Raw genomic sequence first — 9,945 nt, 5'->3', positions numbered from 1 at the left:
ACTCTGCCTCCCGGGACCAGCGCTCCCAAATTCTCGGCCTCCGGCCGTCCGCGCGCTCCCGGGGCCTCGGCGTTCTGAGGCGAGGTGGCCCGGGGAGGCCCGGGTTGGCGAGGCCAGTGTCCGCCTCTGGCCCGCGCAGCCCCGCTCGCTTCGCGCCAGCGCCCGGTCCCCGGCCGAGAGCCTGCGCGCCGCCGACAGGTACTCCCGGGGCGCGGGCCGGAATGGTTGGCGCCGCAGGTGGACGTGGACGGGAGCGCTAGCCGGGCGGGGCAGCGAGCGCGCCTGGGGCTGGATCGGGCTCTGCTGTCACGGATCCGGGACCCGGGGCTCCCAGCTCGGGGCTTCCGTCCCCCCTCTGTCAATGCGGCTCGGGCTGGAATTCTAGGGCACCTTGTGAGAGCGTTGCAGAGCGGCCTCTGGCTCTGTGCTACCTGGGGAACAAGTCCCTTTATCCCTCTGAGCCCATTTCCTCCTCTGTAAAGAGGCTGGAGCAGATGATCTTTGTGGTCTCTTCTAGAAGATATGGGATCATTACCCCCTCGTTGCACACCGCGTGCAGGAAGAAAGGGAACTGGATGGTTTGAGCTAGTCTCAGCTCAGAATCTGGAGTCAGAGAAACTTGGGTTTGTGACTTTGGGCAAAGTTATTACATCTCTTGAGCCTCAGTTTTTTCAGTTGCAAAACTGGGGGTAATGATAGTGCTGCCTCAGGTGTTTAAAGATTAAATGAGATAATTCGTGTAAGTTTTTAACCCCGGGCCTGCATCTAGTGAGTGTTGTCCCGAGTCCCAGCCAGCATTTCCGATACTCTAAAAAACATTCCTTAGCTACTTGAGACCTTTTCCTAAATTTTGGAGTCACTTCCTCTATTGATGGGCAAATCCATTCTCTTATGCAGGATGGTTTCATAGGCTGATTCCGCTGGGGAAGCCCGAGTCTTCTTAGCCACGCCTGGATGCTCAAGCTGTGTATCTCCTCCCTTCAGCTGTAGTTTGGGTTATATCATTACCACACAGCATCTAGGGAGGGTGCAAAGCCCAACACCATGCAGTGCAGAAGATCCTTTCCCTTTCTTAAGATTCATAGAGGATGTGAGCACTTACATGCTACGGTGAAGAAACAGCTGAATATTGAATTATATTTATATAACATTTACATAGGACTGGATACACACACAGTTATAAGGAATACATAAGAATCCTATGCTACTTGCATTGAGTTCAAACTTTGTATTAATTGGGAAAACCCTTACAAGGAATTTTAAATTAGTGAGAAAATGTATTATTTATTAAGTCTGGGAATTCCCAGTGGCTTCACAAACAAGCCTTCACTCATCCAACAGGCATCTTTATGTGTAAGCTGTATTCTGTGAGTTGTTTTTGACCACCTATTATGTACCTGGTACTGTGTGGGGTAGTCTGAAGGATACAAAGATGTATAAAATGATCTTCGCCCTCAAGAAAAGTCTGTAGGCGTGCCTGGGTGGCTTAGTGGTTAAGTGTCTGACTCTTGATCTCAGGGTGGTGCGTTTGAGTCCCTCGTTGGGCTCCACGCTGGGCATGGAGCCTACTTAAAAAAAAAAAGTCTATAGAGAAGATCAGTTATGCATACAAAACACATAATGCAGGAGGGAAGTGATGTGTCATGAGATACATCACGGTGTCTGCTGTGCTCATTGAGAGGCAGGAGACCCCACCGGTAAGTGGCTGTGTCATGAGAGCAGTAAGGAGCAGACAGCATTTCAGCCGGGCCCTGGAGGATGTGGACAATGTGGATGTGCCAAGAAGTAGGGCAAAGTTACTGTGAGCACCCTCCCGGCAGCCTTGAGACATGGGGGGAAATGTCTGGGGCCCTAACTGGATATGAGCTCTTAGAAGGCAGGGACTGGGTTTTGGTCAGTGTTTGGCTCTCAGCATGGCATGTGGATGGCACATAGGAGTTATTAGTGAAGGAACAAGGGCTATGAGTTTTCTGCAGAGAGGAGCCAAGATGTGGTCATTGTGTTATCCTGAGACTCTTTTATTAAGCTTCCGTGCTGTCTTACAGACACCCTTCTAGGGGAGGAATGTGAATAGGCAGGTGACTGTGGGGCAAGGGCTCTGTTGTTGGTACGTACTGTTTAGTACAGTAACTGGGAGCCAAGTGAATAGGGTCTCGTGAGTGGGTAGGAGGGTTTGTGAGCCTCCCTCCCTGGAAGTGAGCTGACAACCACAAGGGGAGGACACTGCAGCACAGGATTATGAAGTGGTCTTGAGGCCCAGTGAGGGATATTCCTTTGGGTCTGTCTTGTAGCATTTGTGTCTGTTTTTGGCTCTTCTTTGTCTGTGGCCCACTCCTCCTCAGAGAAATTTCTCTCCCATCTCTGGAACCATGTCCACCGTGCCAAGGCCTATAGTAGCTGCAAAGGAAATGAAGTTGGCTTCAGCAGCGCCATCTTCAGGCTGACTTCTGGGCCCCGTCCTTCTAGTCCTGCCCAGGGATTGACCCTGTGCCAGGAGCTAGCACTGAAGCTGACCACTCCGAACAGCTGTCCAGTGACCCCGGGGAGCGGAGAACTACCTTAGGACCTGGGATGGAGGAGTCCCTTGTGGAGGGCAAAGCAGAGACTATTGAGAGGAGAATGGCTCGAGGACAGGGCAAACCCTCCCCCTGCCTATTTAGACTCCCTTCTGAGATCCTCTATTGCTCACAAAGGGTGAAGTCATCCTCAGAATGAGGAAGCTGGGGAAAGTTTAAGTGGGTTCAACAAAGAAGGGATGGGGCACCAGTGACTGCTGATTTTGTCCCTAGATGTGGGATGGTGCAGGACTTCTGGAGGCCATAGATGCTCCTCCTCCTGAACATGGGACCCAAAGTGAGCTGTTACCTCATCTTCCTGGCAGCCTGTGCTCTCGCCATGGAGTCCTGTTCTTCCTCTCCATCCTGCCCCTCCAGTTTGCTCCCACTCCACAGGCTGCAGGTAAGTGCCTGCTGGGTGTGCCAGGATTCCTGAGTGGCTAAGTGCCACGTAAAGCTTTAATAACTCTAGAACCTGATGCTCGAGAGGAGGTTACCACAGCTCAGTGCCTGCCATGGAGGCCTACGTCAGCCTACGTCAGGGCCATGCTGGTCCTTTACAATTTACAACGGCCAGCAAGTCTTAACATTATGACTTTCCCTTTCCCACCTGAGCGATCTGAGTTTTTAGGTTATAGACCAAAGAGCTAAATGGTGGCATCGAGACCAGTGGTCTTTCCATTGCCTTGGCTGTCACTGAAAGGGTGCCATCTGCCTCCAGGTAAGGCTGTGGTCGTAGGCTAACCTGAAAGTAGGCCTGTACTCCCCTTCCTTCCCATTGCAGCCAGAGTTTCCTACCCATTTTCCTCAGTTTCCCAGCCTGGCCCAGCTGCTCTCTGTTATGAGACATATTTGGCCAGAGGCTGTCACTGCCATGCCCTCACTAGACACTGACTTGTTCCCATGGCAGCATGTCGCAGCAGAGAGCTGGTGCTCCACCCCCTACTCTGCCAGATCTGCCTGCTCCCAGGATCACTGGGACACTATAGGGGATTCTATGTCTGGGCTGGAAGAGTAAGAATACAAAACTATTCTCCCATTGGTGGGGAGGCAAGTCAGCAAACTTTGCCCAGTGAGATTCCCTGGCCTGGGTAGAAATGCCGCACTCCAGCCCATTGGCATGCCTGGCAGCCAGTCAGTGAACCTCAGAGGTAAAGATGGAGAGGGAGGTGTCAGAAAGGGGCGCACAGAACAAGCCCAGATGCAAGCAAGGCCCCGTATGCTGGCCTAGCTCAAGTCAGACATAATTGTGGGGGTGGGCGACAGGTTGGGTGAAGGAGGATGCTTCTCAAGGCCAGAGAGACAGAGCTGATTGTGTGTACCCCACAAAATGTATGTGGCCTGGGAAGGCTTGGAACTGGGCGAACGTGCTTGGGGCAGCAGCCGACTGTCTACCCGAGCAGCACACATTTCTTCGTTTGATGGACTGACTCCCAACGGCCTAAGGCCTCAGGAGACCTTCTCCACAGCTTGTGGCATCAACTATATTGATAATGTTGTGCACCATCACCACTATCCATTTCCAGAACTTTTTCATCAAACATCCCATCCCCCCTGGTAATCTCTAGTTTACTTTCTTTCTTTTTTTTTTTTTTAAAGATTTATTTATTATTTTAGAGGGAGGGAGCACCAGTGCGTGGAGGGAGGGGCAGAGGGAGGGAGAGAGGGAGAGAGAAACAGATTCCCTGCTGAGCATGCAGCCAAGGACGTGGGGCTTGGAACCAAAGTCAAGAGTCTGACGCTCAACCGACTGAGCCACCCAGGCGCCCCTCTATTCTACTTTCTATCTCCATAAATTTGCTTATCCTAGGTACCTCATGTAAGTAGAATCATTCAATATTTGTCATTTTGTGTCTGGCTTATATCACTTAGCATAATATCTTCAAGATTCGTCCATGCTTCTAGCACGTGCCAGAATTTCATTCCTTTTGAAGGCTGAATAACATTCTACTACATGGATAGACCACATTATGTTTAGCCATTCATCTATTGATGGACATGTGGGTTGTTTCCATCTTTTGGTGACTGCGAATGATGCCATGAATATGGGTGTACAAGTATCCGTTTGGGTCCCTGCTTCAGTTCTTTAGGGCATGTGCCTAGTAGCAGGCCTGGGGATCATATGGTAAGTCTATGTTTAACTTTCTGAGGAACTGCCAAACTGTTTTCATAGCGACCAAGAAACTTCACAGTGATGCAATATTATTATCTAGATTGCCTACCATAATTACATTTCTCCAAATATCCCTAAATTTTCCATTACAGCTTTTTAAAAAAAAAAGATTCAAGACCCAGTCAGGGATCACAGACTGCTTTTAGTTGTCATGTCTCTTGATTCATTTTTTTTTTTTAATATTTTATTTATTTATTTGAGAGAGAGAGCACAAGCAGGGGGAGGGGCAGAGCAAGAAGCAGACTCCCTCCTGAGCAGGGAGCTGGACACAGGGCTCGATCCCAGGAGCCCAGGATCATGACCTGAGCCGAAGGCAGACACTTAACTGATTGAGCTGCCCAGGCACCCCTCTTGATTCTTCTTTAATCTAGAATAGTCCTTCTGCCTGTTTCTTTTTCATGACACTGGCATTTTTGAAGAATCCACACTGGTTGTCTTATAGGATATTCCCCAATTTGGATTTGTTTGAATGTTTCCTCACAATTAGATTCAGGTGAAACCTATTTGCAAGAATACTTGCAAATGAACAATATGAGCAATATGTTCTTTCTGCTTCATTACTTCAGCCATTTAATGCTGCTTTATCTCATTATTACTGACGCTGAATTCGAGTGCTGGTTAAGATGCCGTCAGCTAGATCTTTCCATTGTCTTTTTCCCTTCACGGTCATGAACTGTGTGGTAAATTGAGGCTGTGTGAATATCCTGTCCCCAGCAATCTTGTCAGTCATTGGTTTTGGTATCAAGTAATGATCTTGGCCTAAATTATTTATTTCATTTTGTTTCTTTTAATTATATCATACCTTGTACATCTATTATGTGTTTAACATAATAAGCTATTATTTTTCAGTAAAGGAGAATTTTCTCTTGTCTCCTCTTTCTTTTTTTTTGAGAGAGAGAGGGCACGTGTGTTCGTGCCAGGTGAGGGGGGATGGGGCAGAAGGAGAGACAGAATCTCAGTGAGGCTCCACACCCAGCATGGAGCCCATTGCAGGGCTCGATCTCACAACCCTGAGATCATGACTTGAGCTGAAATCAAGAGTTGGATGCTTAAGCCACTGAGCCACCCAGGAGCCCCAAACTCAGCATTTCTTGAAGACAGTGTTATCCAGACAATGTCCAGTGTATAATAAAAAATTATTAGTTATTCAAAGAAGGAGGGAAACGTTATCCATAATCAAGAAAAAAAATCAGTGGAAATATACCATGAGATGACAATGATGTTGAAATTAATGTACAAAAACTGTAAACCAGTTACTATAAATATGACTAAAGACTTAAAGGAAAATATGGTGGTCTTTTTTTTTAAGATTTTATTTATCTGAGAGAGAGAGAGAACTCATGAGCAGGGGGATAGGGAGGGGGAAGGGGGAGGGACGGGGGGAGGGGGATGGAGGGAGAAGAGGGAGATGGAGGGAGAAGAGGGAGGGCAGAGGGAGAGGGAGAAGCAGACTCCCTGCTAAGCAGGGAGCCCGACATGGGGCTGAATCTCAGGACCCCGAGATCATGACCTGAGCTGAAGGCAGATGCTTAACCAACTGAGCTACCCAGGACCCCTGGAAAATATGGTGGTCTTAATGGGGAGTCTTAGCAGAGTAATTAAAACTCTAAAAAAGAACCAAGTAGCTGAAAAATCCATTGGAGGGGCTTAACAGAAGATTGAAGAAGGCTTGGAAGAAGAAAAGGCCATGAGTTTAAAAACAGGTCCGGGGAAATGATCTCATCTGAAAATCAGAGACAAAAGTATTGAATAGAAATTAACAGAGCCCAGTGATCTGTGGGAAAATATCAAGCAGTCTGACATATGTGTCTGGAGTTCCAGAAGGAGAGGAGAGAGAGAATGGGACAGAAAAAAATATTTGAAGAAATAATGATCAAAAACAAAAATCTGAAATTTGGTAAGAAACATTCACTTACAGATTCAAGAAGCTTGGCAAGACACCAACAGGATAAACACAAAGAAAATCACACCTGGAGTGGGCACATCATAGTCAAACTGCTGAAGGCCAGACGTAAAGAAAACATTTTGAAAGCAGGTAGGTTACATATCAGGGAATGGTGATGTGGAAGAGCAGAGGGCAGAAGACAGTGGGGTCGCACCTCTAAAGGGCCGACAAAGAAGAGTTTCAATCTAGAATTCGGTAGCCAATGAAAATACCTTGCACTAGGAGGGACAAGTAGTGACATTTTAAGGAAAATGACAGAGGAGAGAATTTGCTGCCAGCAGGCCTGCACTATGAGAAATGCTAAAGGGCGTCCTTCATGCCGAAAGGACATTTGGCAACTTGGATCCATAGGAAGGAATGAAGCACCACAGAAATGGTAATATCTGGGTAAATTTAAAAGCATTGCTTTTTTCTTTTCTTAATTTCCATAAAAGACGAATGTCTAGGGGCGCCTGGGTGGCTCAGTCGTTAAGCGTCTGCCTTCTGCTCAGGTCATGATCCCAGGGTCCTGGGATCGAGCCCCGCATCGGGCTCCCTGCTCGGCGGGAAGCCTGCTTCTCCCTCTCCCACTCCCCCTGCTTGTGTTCCCTCTCTCACTGTGTCTCTCTGTCAAATAAATATTTCAAAAAAAAAAAAAAAAAAAAAAAAAGACGAATGTCTATTTACAGCAAAAGTAATATTATCATAAGGTACAGTTTATGATATATGTAGGCATAAAATACAACAGCACCAGGAATGGGAGAGCAAATAAAGTTATATTGTTGTAACATCCTTATATTTGCAAAATGTGAAGAAGTTCAATTAGACTGTGATCAATTAGTGATGCATACTGTAATTTCTTTCTTTTTTTTTTTTAAAGATTTTATTTATTTGACAGAGAGAGACACAGCGAGAGAGGGAACACAAGCAGGGGGAGTGGGAGAGGGAGAAGCAGGCTTCCTGCTGAGCAGGGAAGCCTGATGCGGGGCTCAATCCCAGGACCCCAGGATCATGACCTGAGCCGAAGGCAGACGCTTAACGACTGAGCCACCCAGGCGCCCCTGTAATTTCTTTTTTTTAAAGATTTTATTTTAGAGAGAGCGAGCACACACTCAAGTAGGGAAAGGGGCAGAGAGGGAGGGAAAGAATCTCAAGCAGACTCCCCACTGAGTGGACGCCAGGCTCAATCTCACAACCCTGAGATCATGACTTGAGCCAAAACCAAGAGTCAAACACTTAACCCACTGAGCCACCCAGGCACCTCGCATACTATAATTTCTAAGGCAACCATTAAAAAATAATAAAAAGAGGTATAGCTACAAAGCAAAGAAAGGAAGTAAAATATAACATTAATGATATTTAATATACTGACTATTGAATTATAATATGTAAATATAATATTAATTATATTCAGTTCCTCAGAAGAAGGCAGAAAAAGGAGAACTGAGGAACAAAAGAACATATGAGACAAATTTTAAAAATGTAGCAAGATGATAGACTTTTCTACTATTGACATATTGATATATTGAAATCCTCACCCCCCAGCACCTCAGAATATGACTGTACGGAGATAGAGCCCTTACATAGGTACTAAGTTAAAGTGAGGTCATTAGGCTGGACCCTAATCCTCTTACAAGAAGGGGAGATTTGGGGGCACCTGGGTGGCTCAGTCGGTTAAGTGTCTGCCTTCGACTAAGGTCATGATCTCGGGGTCCTGGGGTTGAGCCCTGCATCAGGCTCCCTGCTGAGCGGGGAGTCTGCTTCTCCCTCTCCCTCTGCCCCTCCCCCCAACTCATGCGCTCGCTCTCGCTCTCTCAAATAAGTGAATAAAATCTTAAAAAAAAAAAAAGAAGAGAAATGGATACAGACATGTGCAGAAAGAAAACAACATGAAGACACAGGGAGTAGAAGTTGGCTGTCTACAAGCCAAGGAGAGAGGCCTGGAATAGATCCCTTTCTCACAGCCCTCAGAAAGAAGCAATTCTGTCAACACATTGGTCTCAAACTTCTAGCTTCCAAAAGCTGTGAGAAAATAAGTTTCTGTTGTCTAAGCCATGCAGTCTGTGATACTTTGTTATGGGGCTCTAGCAAACTATCACAGACTTAAACCCAACCGTATGAATAATTCCATTAAATGTAAACATTCCAATTAAAACACAGAGCTCGTCAAGACCCCACTAGATAATATGTAAAAGAGATACAATTTTTCTACAGACACAGAAAGTGAAAGGATGAAAAAGACATACTGGGCACATAGAAAGCACAAGAAAGCTGGTACAGCTACATTAATATCAGACCAAGTACATGTCCAGATATGGGAAATTAGCAGGGATGAAGAGACACATTTCATAATCAGAAAAGGACTGATTGAACAGGAAATTATAATCCTAAATGTATATGCACTTAATAACAGAGCTACAAAAAAATGAAGTAAAAACTGATGGAACTAAGGGGAGAAACAGACAAATACATAATCACAGAGATTTGAAAATTCCTCATTGATAATTGATAGAATAACTAGACAAAAGAGCAATAGGATATAGAAAATCTGAGCAATGCAACCGACCAACCTGATATAATTGACATTAAAGGAACTCTACCCATCATTGCAGAATGCACAGTGTTTTCAAGCACACATGGAACGTTCGCTGAGCTAGATTATATCCTAGGCATAAAATAAATTTCAGGGGCTCTGCTCAGTCATTAAGCATCTGCCTCCGGCTCAGGTCATGATCCCAGGGTCCCGGGATCAAGCCCTGTGTCGGGCTCCCTGCTCCACGGGAAGTCTGCTTCTCCCTCTCCCACTCCCCCTGGTTGTGTTCCCTCTCTGGCTGTCTCTCTGTCAAATAAATAAAATCTTTTAAAAAATAAAAATAAATTTCAAAAGATTGGGGTGCTTGGGTGGCTCAAGTCAGTTAAGCATCTGCCTTCGGCTCAGGTCATGATCTCGGGGTCCTGGAATTGAGCCCCGTGTCAGGCTCCCTGCTCAGTGGGAACCCTGCTTCTCCCTCTCCCTCTGCCACTCCCCTGTTTCTGCTCTATCTGTCTCAAATAAATAAATAAAATCTTTAAAAATAAATAAATTTCAAAATATTAAAATCTCACAGAACATGTTCTCTAATCACAGTGGAATTAAACTAGAAATAAATAAATGATAATATACCTGGAAATTCCCCAAATGTTTACAAATTAAAGAATATATTTGTAGGGGTGCCTGGCTGGTTCAGTTGGTAGAGTATGCAACTCTTGATCTTGGGGTTGTGAGTTTGAGACCCACGTTGCATGGCGAGATT

At 46.0% G+C, this 9,945-nt stretch overlaps 1 long non-coding RNA gene across 2 annotated transcripts in view; it reads left to right on the top strand.

Moving 5' to 3' along the window:
* The first annotated feature begins 69 nt into the window (after window positions 1–69).
* LOC118519854 (uncharacterized) overlaps window positions 70–9,945 on the top strand; it is a 41,299-nt gene continuing 31,423 nt past the window's right edge. For both annotated transcript variants that reach the window (XR_013442260.1, XR_004909368.2), the window contains exons 1-2: window positions 70–198; window positions 2,790–2,958. This is a non-coding gene — a long non-coding RNA (uncharacterized LOC118519854). The remainder of the gene's footprint in view (window positions 199–2,789; window positions 2,959–9,945) is intronic.

The sequence above is a fragment of the Halichoerus grypus genome, chromosome 11 (genome assembly GCF_964656455.1).
Source record: "Halichoerus grypus chromosome 11, mHalGry1.hap1.1, whole genome shotgun sequence".
Taxonomy (NCBI): Eukaryota; Metazoa; Chordata; class Mammalia; order Carnivora; family Phocidae; genus Halichoerus; species Halichoerus grypus.
This window is presented reverse-complemented; position numbering and strand designations above follow the sequence as displayed.